The sequence below is a fragment of the Callithrix jacchus genome, chromosome 3 (genome assembly GCF_049354715.1).
Source record: "Callithrix jacchus isolate 240 chromosome 3, calJac240_pri, whole genome shotgun sequence".
NCBI lineage: Eukaryota > Metazoa > Chordata > Mammalia > Primates > Cebidae > Callithrix > Callithrix jacchus.
In genome coordinates, this window is record NC_133504.1 from 31,598,729 (window position 1) to 31,613,550 (window position 14,822).

The 14,822-nt window shown below is 34.4% G+C and overlaps 1 protein-coding gene across 9 annotated transcripts in view; it reads left to right on the top strand.

The window, feature by feature from the left end:
• MARCHF1 (membrane associated ring-CH-type finger 1) overlaps positions 1 to 14,822 on the top strand; it is a 933,735-nt gene that overhangs the window by 222,792 nt on the left and 696,121 nt on the right. The gene's annotated exons all lie outside the window — the stretch shown is intronic.

Genomic DNA, 14,822 nt, shown 5'->3' on the forward strand with positions numbered 1-14,822 from the left:
ATGTGGAGGAAGTCTAGATAGATATTATATACATGGCAGGTCTGTGTCATAACTGAAGAGCCTTGGAAATCCTGGATGCATAAAGGGACTTCAGGCAAACCTGCTCATCCTCCACTTTAAAGAGAGACATTATTCATATATGTTTTTTGACCAGGAAACCAATCTGGCCTCTGATTCAGAGGGAGGCACTTTTTCTATCACCCTGGAACATCCCTAGGAGAGAAGAGAGACCTAGCTTTATGACCCTGGTGCATAAGCAAATCTGCTCTCTGTCCCCACAGCAGCTTTATAGATTTCCTTGAACAAAGCTGTTAATTTTGCTAAGAGGAATGAGCAGAAATACCAAATCCTTGGAGACTATCTCCCAACACACAAGTGCACCCAGTGCCCATAAATGGTGTGGTGTTGAGCAAGATCAGAAGATTACATGCATTTCATGCAAAAAAAATAAAAAGATTTCTCCAGCCATAATTGAAGGCAATTGATACCATCTCAAGTAGCATCATTTTTAATAATACTAATAAATGATGCACAAACATGGAAACTACTTTTGACACCTTAGATATCCTTGTTCTAGCCTAGAACCTTTAGACATATTCCTCTCTAGTCTCAGGATTTAGTCACACACCTTCAAGGCCCTGTCCATAGGTAACATATTTGAGAATAATCCTTACATGACAAAGAAGCTGATAATATCTAGCTAATTAAATGGTAGGAGATAAGAAGGAACTCCTCAGAGGTCTTCAATTTAGCTCAAAACTTAGAGTTCTTAAATTGCCCTGAGGCTTTTACTCATGTGAGCATCTGTCACTAAGAAAATACAGAAAGACAGATCTAGGCAAATCTGAGTTTTTTAACTGGGAGTGGGAGAGCTTTTTCTCTTCGCCTCAGATCATACTGTTTCTGCTTTTAAGAATGGGGCAGCAGGGACAGATAACCCAAAAGTCTTCCTTCCAAATAGAAGCCCGAAAGATTGCACTGGCTCATAGAGTGCATTGCTGCTTGAATACAAGTTGGTAGCGGTAAGTTATAAGTAAGTAGTGTGTCAGTTCTTAGATTCTTACAAAACATAATCACGCAGAGTGTGGCCAGATGATACCAATTCTTTGAGAAGGACAGGTTGTTTAAAAAGGAGAGGCATACACCAAAGTAATGATTATTCAGGCAACTTTTCTACCCTCAAGAAGATCCTGAATTTAACACATAATTCATATTGGTGATTATGTGACTTCAGAATTACTGTGTTTTCAAAGATTATTAAAACCAGAAATTGGCATTTGTCTTATTAAATCCTCAATAAAATCATAGACCCTTGCAAAGAACTTTAAATATTGGCTTGACATGTTATTTTTTTGTATGTCTGACTAGTTTAAATATCTTCAACAATTTAGAAGAAATTTAAGCATTTATTTTTTCTGAAAATAAGTAATTTATTTTGTATAGATCATGTAGGTATCTTCTTATCTCATTGGGAAAAAGAAGTCTTACTTTTAAACTCTTCAGAGTTTGCAGCAAATATTTGAGTTAGTAGCTGTTTAGATCAACTGATCCTCAGATGACATGAAAACAAACATGAAACTTAATCACAGAAACATATTGCTCTTCAGTGCTTATGTCTCTAAGTACTTAATGTTGTTTGGAAGTATATATTACTCTATAATACAACTTGCTTTGCTAGGATATAACTTATCAGATAAAACTTATTTGATATGTGCAGAACTCAAGATTGGTTAAGTGTGGAAAGAAATTTTCCTAATGAAGTTATTGGGTATAGTGATGGCAGAATTTTTGTCATTTAAATAAAAGCTAAATTAAATCAAAAATAACCATTCACTCAGATGCCATATATGGGCCATTATGTTTGTCTGAAAATATTAGTATTAGAGCCTTAGCTAGAATTAATGTATGCCGATGCAACATACGGAAAATACAAACAGAAATAAGCTTCATAGTTGAGTTTTACTGATATTTTTACCCATTTCCAACACCCATCCTGGGTATCAAAATGTAATTCTTAAAGAGTTTTGTGAGGAAAATAAAAAGATTTATCTAGAATGACCTACTGTATACTGTTAATACACGTTTTAAAAATTTTGTTTTGCTTTTTAAATTAAAACTGTGATAAAATACAATATGAAATTTACCATCTTAATCATTTTTAGGTTTATAGTTCAGTGACATTAAGTAGATTCACTCAGTTGTGCCACTATTACTTCCTGCCATCCACAGAACTCTTTTCCTCTTGCTGTACTAATATTTTTACACAACATGCTCTATCTAGGTTTTGGTATTAGGATCCATTTATGATCACTAAGAATCTTGGAATTAGGTTTAGGCATTATAGCTAGCTGAGACTACAGGGACAGGTCTGATGAGGTTTGGGCCTTTCCTGTGTATCTCAAATGGTCAATTCAACATTGGGAATTGCTCCTTACTTTAGGGCCATACCACCAAGGGAATTTATGTTTATGTCATTGCTTAAGCATATTATTCTGAATGAGTCCTTATCAACTAATTTCTAGGGAAGGGTTGTTTTCTATCAATAGGCTAGGCAAACTTCTTTCTACTATTTAACTGGTATAACCCTTTTAATTTCAGGCAAATTCCAGGTCCATCAGTGTATAGCGTGTCCTTTTGTGTTTTGTGTATGTAGCAATGGACATGTAATTATTTTGGTAGAATTACTTTCTCTTGAATGTGGAAGCTGAAAGTGGATAACTGTTCACTAAATAGGTGTTATGGAAAGGTTGAAAAGATGTACGTAGTAAAAGCATATAGATAATATTTGAGGGAGTTACTGTTTTCTTGGTTTATTTCAAATCAAATTTTGCAAATTTGTACCTGTAATCAGTGGAGTGACTGAAGGGATAAGAACTGTAAATGGAAAACTGAGATGATACAGGGAAAAGTTGTAAAATCTAATACTGTGGTGTTGAGCAAACCAGCTTTATACTTTATTAGTTTCTGCCACTGTTGTATTGGGCAAATACCTATATCTGACCACAGGGTTTAAAAAAAAAAATCTTATGATTTCCCATCATTCCCTTTTTCCCCCTAAGGAATTACAGATTTCATACTTGACTTTGAAGATTCTCCTCCAAGTGGCTGGAATGTTCTAAAGGGAACCTCTTCCTGGAACACTTTGATTCTTCCTGCCTCTTTCCTCTTCTCCCTCCTTCAATGGACTGATGACTAGTAGTTTTCTTTCCTAGCTCTTCTTAAATGTCACTTTCCCAAGATTTTTTTTTTTTCTTCTCTCCTAGGCTTGATTAAATGTCCCTGTTATATGCTTCCATAAAATCTTGACCTTTATGTCTCATGAATTTCATTGTACTTTATTTGAATCAGGGTTACGGTTGGCTTCCTCCTCTGCTGTATTTTCCATTCCATGATGTTGGTTACCTGCTTATCTTGCCAATGCTGCATCACTCAGCTCTATGCTTGGTATATGGCATCAGCCTTGAATCATTTTGGCTACAAAAGTTAAAAATGTATATGTAAATAAAACAACAGTAATTCTGGAAGAAAACATAGGATATTTTCTTTATAACAATGGAATGAGAAGGCTTTCTGTAGTTCAAAATTAAGATAGAAAGAAAAGATTGATGCTTTTGACCACATAAAAATTAGAAGCTTTTACATAGCAAGAAATCTCATAAAGTCAAAAGGTAAATGAAAAAATGGGGAAAGATTCTACTCTTATCACAAACAAAAGATTATAAAGAAATAGACCAACTACTCAGTGGATCAAAAAGTAAAGTATTTGAACAAATCATTCTCAAATACCAGTTCTTATGAATCACATTGGGAAAGTTGTAAAATAAATCATACATTCATTTGGTAATAACTATGATTATATAGAGTGAATTGAGGGAGACTAGGTGTATGGGAACAGAGATTTATGGTGAGTTTTTAGTCATACTGCTTTTTAACATTTTACTTTTGAATCCTGAAGTCATATCACCTGTTAAAATTTAGTGATCAAACAATTAGAGAATGGAAAATGTTAACAGTTGTAAAAATATAAAATATGAGAAAACTATAAGAACTAGAACTTTTTAATATTAGGCTGAGGGAAGGTAAGGCTAAATTGGTAATAGTCTTCAAGCTTAAATGCTTCAGCTTAAAAATAAGGGATTTACACTTTAATATCTTGGTCATTTCAAATTCTGAGACTCTTTCCTTTGACATGAAGTTTTCATTAATAAGAAGTCTTATGTCTTGGTGATATTTTCCATCTCCATTAAGAAAAGCACAAAAATGTGAACTTAAATTCTCAGAGGAAAAAGATGACATTGGGAAAGTATAAAGAATATCCAATTATGAATGTCTAATACCAGGAGTCTTCACTGGCATATATTGAGCATCACTATGTAGCTGATTTTGGGAGCTTCTTCTTTAATTTAGAATTACTTATTTAATTTTAAAATTAAATATATGATTGTAAAATCTCTGTAACAGTATTGTAATTGGTTTTTCTTGCACATACATCAGATGTTTTTTATAAATGTACATATAAATACTAAAAATGTGTATATATTATATGTTATTGATACATGTATAGAAGGAAGGATGGAAAAAGGAATGGGAGAGAGAGAAGGAAGGAAGGAAATAATAGTCTTTGAAAAAGATAAAAATTTATATTTCTTTGCAAGTTGCTTTTTTCACTTACAAATATGTCTTTCTTTCTCTGATAAATATATATCTAACTCAGAAAATACATACTGTACAATTACTGCTACTTGACCTTAAGGTCAATTTTATTTTTGAAAATGTTTATAGAAATAATTGAAAAAATGATATATATCTATTAGTCAAGTTTAGTGATTACATTGTTCAATCTTTTCTAAATTATTCTACGTTTATTCACTGTATTGATCTGTGGCAGGCTCCCATTACCCTGTGTGGTCTAGGGAAGTGCACGGAGATCTAGAGGGAGCCAGGTTAGGTCTGCATATTAATGTCTTTATGAAAAACCTATTAGTGTTCCATAGCTATTAATTATTTAATTGTCAATATAATGTTTGTGGATTTCATTCATTAGTTTATGTTAATGAATTTCCAAGAAAAATAAGAGAAAAAAGTATCTTTTACCTGAAGTTTAATTGTACAGCATGAATTGTCTATTATAGGTTGCATGCATGATTGAGTCCCAAAAGAAAAAGCTGACACTGGCAAATGATTTAATATTGTCTATATTCAGAGAGTTTGTAATGTGGTACTAAAAACAGAATTTCAAGAAATTGTGGCATAGTCCTTAGCTGAAATACATTAACTCGACACCAGCTTTAAAAATAACGGTAGTTCGTGGACTGTGTTGCCACAATATAAAAAGAAGTTCACAAATCTAAGGAAGAATAATTTATTGTATTTATAGAAAATCTTTGAGCCAGGACTATATTGTCATGTTCTAAGCAGCACTCAACATATCTATTTGATAGTACTAAAAATATAATCACCTCCCCAAAGCAGCATCATAATTTAGCACTGCTCATTATAGAAAGGTTGTCAGAAAACTGTCATGGAAATAAATAACTTGGAATGGTACTGCTTGGGGGGATTTTATTTTGTAAGATTTTAGAATTTTATCAGAATGCCTCTTCTGTGTCTTGAAATTGGGGTCCTTTCTTTGTCTGTTTCTTAGCATAAAATTAGTTGTAGTTCTTAAACACAGTTAATATAACTTATTATGCCTTAGAGTGTGCTAAAAATTAGATATACATAGTGTATAAATACAATGCGCTCGTGTGTGTATATATATGAGATTGTGTTGTATATATATGTATGCACAGATATGTGATACACATATTATACATGAGATACAAAAATGATACAAAAAGGTATACAAGATCATGAAAGCCTTAAAAAGGAAAATTTTACCTAATTTGAGAGCTAAAATTGAAAGGAGAGTAGGAATTAATTAGTCAAGGAAGGCTAATGTATTTAGGCAGGGGACGTATTCACACAAATGTTTCATGGAGGGAGAAACTGGGTGTGTGTGAGGAGTTAATGAAGGCTTAGGTGGCTAAAGTGGGGAGGCAATGGGGACCCCATACCATGGGAGCTTGCAAGACATATTAAGATTTTGTTTTCATTCTATGAGCAATGTGACTTTAGTAAAATAGAATTTTAAGTAAAGAAATGAAATGATGAGGATTTTATTTTGAGAAGATTTTTCTGGTTGCAGAATTGAAAACAAGTTTTAGGTAGGTACATGTTGTCTATGACGGACATAAGTAGCCTAGTGAAAAGGCTGTTACATGGTTCAGGTAAGAGATGGCAGGTTGGACTAGAGCAGTGGGGACAAAGATGGCAAATGAATGTAGAAGTTCTAATGGCATTTTCCCCTTAAACACTAAAGTCTACATTGGTCTAAATTGTATTACTTATTACTTACTAAATCTTATAAAAAAGTAAGAGTTAGAGTGATTTGCAGGAGATTATTAACACGAATGTCTCTGAGGATTAGGGTGAATTTTGAATGCCAAAGCTCATATTCAGCTTTCTTAACATAAATAAAACATTATCTGCTTAGAGATGATATATCACTGTCTCTTCTGCTGCATAATCCCTCCCTTTATAAAAAATAAATGAGAACCATCCAGTTCTCATATTTTAATGAAACTTAAGCCTTGAAGTATTTTATTGTTACCAAGCTTCATATAATTTTCCCTCAATGCAACTCTGAAATGTAATTTTAAAATTATTAGATGAACATTAAATGGACAGCTAGAATAGTATTAGGTAGCAATTTTATATAATTGACCTTCTTGAAAGGTTAGTTGCACTAATCTTCCATCTTAGGCAAGAGTATTTTACAAACACTTATGTAAAAGTTCAAGTGACATAAAATTCTTTAAATTCAGCATATGCTGAATTTATCTAATAACTCTCTATTTATTACATCCAATAAAATTACCAGAGCAGAAGCCATAATTCAATATAAATTCCTATGTTAAAAAATATATAGCCCTGTGCCTAATCATGAATTTTTTTCAAAATTAAAATTGAGAAAATTTTGTCTTTTTAACTCAGTGCTTTCACTACTAATGAACATGACCTTTATTAAAGTCCTGTAATTTCAACTGAGAAACAGTTAGTCAGCACTTGCAAAGTATAAAGATAAGTCACTACTAGAGAGTTAGTGGTAAATGAACCCAAGTGGCCAACATGAGTTTTACCTTCTAGTATGAGTTAATTTTTTCCTAGTATATCCTTGCCATAAACACATAGCCAGTATTGAAATTTTCCCTCTGGAAATTATTAAAATATTTTAGACCGAGCAAAACTTTCCTAGTATTTTTCCTGGCTTGTTTAGTGCTATTATAGGTTATAGATCATCTCATTGTTTTTTGTTTGTTTTTTTTTGGCAAATCAAAATGTTCTTTATAAAAAGATATTTTGCCAGATGGAGAGTAATTAACTCAAATGAGAAGTCATATTAATAGTGTCTTATAAAAAGGATATATGTCATTAGCCTATAAGAAAGGATGAATTTGCCAAGTTTCTCATTAAATTGCCCTTTAGAGCCTCTATATGGTGTGTGTGTGTGTGTGTGTGTGTGTGTGTGTTTATTTTAAATCCAGGTAATTTTTTGAAGTGATGTTTATTACATCAACTGACATTAATTAGAAAAATCGGATTTTTCAGTGTTTTTTGTACCACTTTGGGAACATATTTTGATTTTGAAACTTTCAATATTATTGTATTAGTATATTATTTACTCATCCATATAACTTACTATTTTTCTTTGTTCAGGTATTACATACTTTGTCATAAGAATATGGCTATATGAAATAATACCAAATCAAAACCCAATACAGGGCTAGTGACAAGTGGTGCATATTAACTTTTAATAATTTTATCTTAAGAGTTTACTGGCAGGGCGCAGTGGTTCACGCCTATAATCCCAGCCTTTTGGGAGGCCAAGGCGGGTGGATCATGAGGTCAAGAGATTGAGACTGCCCTGGTCAACATGGTGAAACCCTGTCTCTACTAAAAATACAAAAAATTAGCTGGGCATGGTGGCTTGTGCCTGTAATCCCAGCTACTCAGGAGGCTGAGGCAGGAAAATTGCCTGAACCCAGGAGGCGGAGGTTGCGGTGAGCTGAGATTGCGCCATTGCACTCCAGCCTGAGTAACAAAAGCGAAACTCCGTCTCAAAAAGAAAAAAAAAAGTTTACTAATAACTCTTAATAAGAGTTTAGTCTGTGCAGAATCCTGTACTGGAGTAGAAAGGAAAGCACAGCCTCTCCTTTATAGAATTCCATTAAAAAAAAGTAGAAAAAAATCTCTATTTCATCACCAGCTCCTTCTGCTCCCTAGGATTATGCCCCTGGCAAGCTCGGTTTTTGATAAACCATTTACGGAAACAGAAGACTCCCAGCAACGTCAGGAGAATATAATCTCATCCCACAACCACACTGCCTGCCAACATAGGGAGAGTCTGCGTACCACATGGTGTTCTCTGCAAACTGCAGCCCTGATCTTTTTCTCTAGGTGGTATCATTTTATCTCATTGTTGAGGCAGCTCTAGGGGAAGAAAGACCAACAACTGTGATGCAAGGTTTTTCAACCTATGGGAGAGAGGCTTCTCTAGTTGGTAATTTTCATTTTCCTTAGGCTTTTGTTTGATTATCCTCTTATATTTTTTTCTTTTTAACCTCAAGCCATATTTTTAAAATACCAGCATTTTTGAAATAAGTGAAAACTTTATTATTATTAGACATTAAGCTCCATTTTAAAAAAGAAAATACAAACCCATCCAAAGATTGCATCATAATTAACACTGTAATAATATTTAAGTATTAATATACCAAATACCACCAGCACTTGGTGATTTAATCTAGGAGCTTGAGCTCCTTAGGTCTGATGGAAAGTACAGACTCAATTATATTTGTTTCTCTGTTACCTCAATAATTCAAATTGTTAAGTCAAGGGAAGTAAGGAAACTTCATTCACATTATATCCATCTTGCACTCTTTCCTGCAACCAGGCTGACTTTTCTATATTCCTCCAGAGAGCCCAGATCTTCACTGGACACACAATTTTGCTCCTGCACTTCCTCCTTGTGTTTACCTATCCCTCAATCAGGCTCTGTTTAAGGGCTTTTCTGCTATTCTGGCTGTATCAAGGTTGAGCAGGTGGGCAGTTGGGCATCTTCAAATTAAAGTTATGTGGTACAAAGACTTTACCCCTTTACTAACAAGACAATACACAGTAGTTGACACCATTAGGTCCAAAGTTACAAGCAAGATGATGTAACTTTATTATATTGAAGTTATTTGAATTTAGATATATGTACTGTTTTTTGAATTATGAATGTGATTGGGTTCAAGGATGCATTTTCAGAAAACAAAGGTCTCGTGTAAAATAGGAGCATCACTGCCCACTAGTACTCTGTTATCTATAGATTAATAAAAGAGCACGTTTCAGTGACATTCTGTCTAGGACAGATTGGCAGATTGCTATACCTAAGGTTCCTGATGGTGGAATTACTGTCTCTCTCAGACCAAAGCAGATGCAGTGCTTCTTGTGACCTGACAGATGCAGAAGCATACTTTTAGCCACATTTTTTTCTTTTCTTTTTTTTTTTTTTGAGATGGAGTTTCGCTCTTGTTGCCCAGGCTGGAGTGCAATGGCGCGATCTTGGCTCACCGCAACCTCCGCCTCCTGGGTTCAGGCAATTCTCCTGCCTCAGCCTCCTGAGTAGTTGGGATTACAGGCACGCGCCACTGTGTCCAGCTAATTTTTTGTATTCTTAGTAGCAACAGGGTTTCACTATGTTGATCAGGATGGTCTCTTGACCTCATGATCCACCCGCCTCAGCCTCCCAAAGTGCTGGGATTACAGGTGTGAGCCACTGTGCCCGGCCTGTGTGTCTCTCTTTTACACACAAACACACAGAAAGAAATCTGTATGCGTGTTTGCATGGCATTTTACCTGAGAGTTTTAACCCTTAGTTTTCCGTGGATTTGGGCCCATCCATTTTTCTTCTTAAGTATGTCACTTACCAGGTATCAATATTAAAGCTTGCTTTTGTTTAACCCATATGTGGTAAGTCTGCATTCTCCATTAAAAAAAAAAAACCTACCTTGTTAGAGGAAAAAGAATTTGTTCTTAGTTTTACCTTAAAACCAGAAAAAATAATAATCTATATTGAGTTTCTGAAAGAGTAGATGACATTGACTTCTTACCACAATAATCTCCTTTGTCATTTACAAGCTATGCAATTCTCCATGCATGGTAATTGCACCAGATGAGAAATCAAAGAACCTCCATTCTGTGTTCAGTTCTGTCCCTTATTTATTGTGTGATTTTGGTAAAGTACTTCTGTAAGTCTTAGTCTTATTATTTACAAAAAGATTTCTCTTTTGGCCATAGGAAAATTACTGGTATGAAACAGTGCATGTTTTCCTTCATAGTGCTTAAAAAGAAAAAATATAATAAAATAGTGCATGTGAGATTATTCATTGATCAAATCACTTGATCAGGATTTATGAGCCATTTCTATTTGCCAGTATTGTTGCAGATGCCAGAGGTACAGCACAAAAAAACCACAAATGTCCTACTCCTTTCTAGCTTCACTGCAGGACACTTGAAACTATTAAGGGCTATATGAAGGAAAATGTCAGAAAAGGGAGTGTAAATCATTTAATTAAACTGTTGGTTCCATGGGGATAAGAAACATGTCTCATTCCATCTTCTGCAATATAGACAGACGGACAGACAGACACAGAGCAGGATACTCAGATAAATGTCAAATTGAATTTAAAGAAATAAAGACAAATCTAAAAATAAAATTAAGGAATCAGAAGGCCTGATAGCTATTCACAGAGTAAGTTATTTCAGATACTCAGTATGTTTTCTGAGAAACCTATTTCTTGGTTATTTACTGTCATAAAGGACTATAAGATTAAAGCCCTTGCTAGTGGATCTAAAGATGATATTTCCATGAGGCAGCTGTGTGAAAAATAAAATAAAATTAGCAACACAAAACAGGACTATCTCTATCATTCTCAGAAAAGCTGCATCTTAGATTTTCAAATTCTTAGAGTAGGAACATATTAATTCTGATAATTATTTAGTTCTCTGATTTCATAATTTTGTATTCTTGTATCTTTTTGCCACTAGGGAGTTAATTTGAGACTAATTAAGTACTAGGATTCCTAAGGGGCTTGGTATTACCTAAAGTCATTTAAAAATGGGATGACTATTTTTTTTTCCCTTGTGATATGCCTCAGTCTGAACAGAAAAACAGATCTATAGCAAATATATTGATACCTTTTGATAGTGCTGGATGATACTAAAGATTTGACATCATTTTGCTTCGATGTGCATGTGGCAAACATCAGTGACTGTACTGTAGTTAACACTACTTAGCGAAGACAGTAGGAAATGATTATGTCTCGTGCATGCATGTCTTGCTGTCACAGTGACCGTATTCAGTCAGACTTGCCTTAGTGAACTTAAAAGTTTGAGGTAAGTGATATGAGGGATTTTCAGGGCACACTAATAATACCTTTTGATTCTCAAAGGTCTTTTGAAACTTTCAGGTCCTGCATTTCTTTATTTTTTATCAACAGATTGATATTTAAAATCATTTTTTAACCCCATATTCTAGCAAATATAGGTTCCTTTACTTGATTGACTTGATGAGGACTGACAGTTAAATTTAGAAATACTGCTATGTTATTGAGGCCCAAATAAAAACAATTTAGAAAATATTACAGGGGTGCATTAGGGTTCTTCAGAAAAACAGAAGCAAGATAATACATATGCGTTGGGGAGTGAGGACAAAAAAAGAAATTTTTTTGTTGAAGTTCTAGGGTACACGTGCAGAATGCACAGGTTTGTTACATAGGTAGGCATGTGCTATAGTGTTTTGCTGCACCCACCTCATAGTCTACATTAGGTATTTCCCCTAATGCTATGCCTCCCCTACCCCCCCCTCACTCCAACAAGTCCTGGTGTGTGATATTCCCCTCCCTGTGTCCATGTGTTCTCATTGTTCAGCTCCAACTTATGAGTGACAGGATGTGGTGTTTGGTTTTCTGTTCTTGTGTTAGTTTGCTGAGAATGATGGTTTCCAACTTCATCCATTTCCCTGCAAAGGACATGAACTCATTCCTTTTTATGGCTGCATAGTATTCCATGGTATATATGTGCCACATTTTCTTTATCCAGTCTATCATTGATGGGCATTTGGGTTAGTTCCATGTCTTTGTTATTGTGAACAGTGCTGCAATAAACATACATGTAAGAGTGTCTTTATAGCAGAATGATTTGTAATTGTTTGAGTATATATCCAGTAATGGAATTGCTTGGTCAAAAGGTATTTCTAATTCTAAATCCTTGAGGAATTGCCACACTGTCTTCTGCAATGATCGAACTAATTTATACTTCCATAAACAGTGCAAATTTGTTCCTATTTCTCCACATCCTCTCCAGCATCTGTTATTTCCTGACTTGTTAATGATCGCCATTCTAACTGGCATGAGATGGTTTCTCAATGTGGTTTTGATTTGCATTTGTCTTGTTACCAGTGATGATGAGATTTTTGGAATTGGTTCTTGTGACCACTGGGGCTAATAAGCCCCAAACTGCAAGGCAGGATGGTGAGCTGGAAGTTCTGGCAGGAGTCGGTCCTACAGTCTTCAGTCTGAAGACAGTCTGGAAGCAGAATTCCTTTATCTTCTAAGGATCTCAGTCATTTCTCCTAAGGCCTTCAACTGACTAGATTAGGTCTACTTACATTATGGAGGGTAATCTGATTTACTTCAGAGTCTCATGATTTAAATGTCAATCACATCTACAAAGTATCTTCACAGCAGTAGTTGACTGGGATTTGACCGAACAACTGAGTATCACAGCCTAGCCAAGTTGACACATAGAACTAACCATCAAATGGAGTCTTATCATACATTAATTTTATATAGAATTTATATTGCCTTGGGAAAAAATTACAGTAAATAGTATCAAGAAGACTTAAATTTTACCATTAGAACTAATGTGAGCACCTACCGGAAAATAGGGGGCAAGGTTGTGGATATTTATATCTAGATTTAAACCCTGAATATTTAAATTTTCTTAGCTTTTTGGATGCATAAATCAATTGTGGCTAATTCAATTGTGGATAATTTTGTAATAAAAATCATAATTATAGTGAATTAATTACTAGCCATTATATCAAGTAATTCACATTTGTTATTTCATTTACACAAATCTAGACATATTATCTTTATTATAAAGATGAGAAAATTAATACTTAAATAGGTTGAGATTTGTGTAGGATGACAGATAGTAAGAAGGAGAACTAGGATAATTACAGTACATATTAAGGATTTTCTGCTCTGCTCACAGTTCAAAACATATTCTTTTTAGAAAGCTTTACAGTTTTTGTCCTTACATATACCATCTGGATGGACCCAAGATATCTCATAGCTGATTTTCATGAAAAATAACTATCTTCCTCAAATGATGAACAATTAGCTAATTACTAATGCCTTCTAAAAAGCATGACTTTTTTAATCTTAATAATTTACCATAATTAGCTTTTGTGGTCAATATTTTTTAAGACGTTTATGTAGGTATTAGGCACAGCTATACAACTATTTACTGCTGCTAAGTAGTGTATTTATTTTAAAAGAAATATATTAAAACAACATAAGATTCCATTACCTTTCACCAGTAGAAAAAAGTTAAGCCCTTTGAGCTTAATCAAAACATTGACTACCAAGGTTTTCTACCACCTGGAGAGAGAAAACCCTGAGAAACTATCTCAGTAGACACAACCATCAGGTTGAACTGCTCCTGGAGCCTTTCTAATTTCATACCACTCCTCATGTGTACTCTGCAATCACTCTGAAGTCCTCTCGATTTTCTAAGCAACATCACAGCTGTATTTCTAATGCCTAACAACTCATCTGGTGCACAGTGCTTAATAAATAATTTTAGGAAGGACGGAAGGAAGGAAGATAGGAAGGAAACAATATTTTCTAGAAATGCTCACTTTTTAGCTCTGAGTTTACTTCACTTCAATCAGCCCCATTATTTATACAACACTCTTGAGTAATTGGCAACTAAGAAGTTGAGAGGTTATGGTGAAATTTGTTAGTTTTGATGTGGGTGATTTTTTTTTTCTTTATTGTTTGTTCCCATCTCTCACTATGGACTAGTCACACATAAAGCCCAAGATTGCACATTGAATCTTGGCCTAATGAAAACATTATTGTCTTTGAACTTTATTTTAATTCAGAAAGAAATATTGACATGTTTTCTAATGGAAAATTTTAGAAGACTTTTTGGCATTATAGTGTGAGACAATTACTGCAGAGTAATTACCTTTTTTTTAAACCTCCCTGCTCTACATGTGGGAATTTATTGCTATGAATTTCCCTCTAGACACTGTTTTAAATGTGTCCCAGTGATTCTGGTATGTTGTGCTTCGTTCTTGTTGGTTTTGAAGAACATCTTTATTTCTGCTTTCATTTCATTGTTTATCCAGTGGACATTCAGGAGCCAGTTGTTCATTTTCCATGAAGTTGTGTGGTTTTGAGTTAGTTTCTTAATCCTGAGTTCAAATTTGATTGCCCTGTGGTCTGAGAGACTGTTTGTTATGATTTCCATTCTTTTTCATTTACTGAGGGGGATTTACTTCCAATTATATAGTCAATTTTACAGTAAGTGCAATGTGGTACTGAGAAGAATGTGTATTCTGTGGATTTGAGGTTGAGTTTTGTAAATGACTTATGTTTGCTTGGTCCAGATCTGCTTTCAAGTCCTAGATTTCCTTGTTGATTTTCTGTCTCAATGATCTGTCT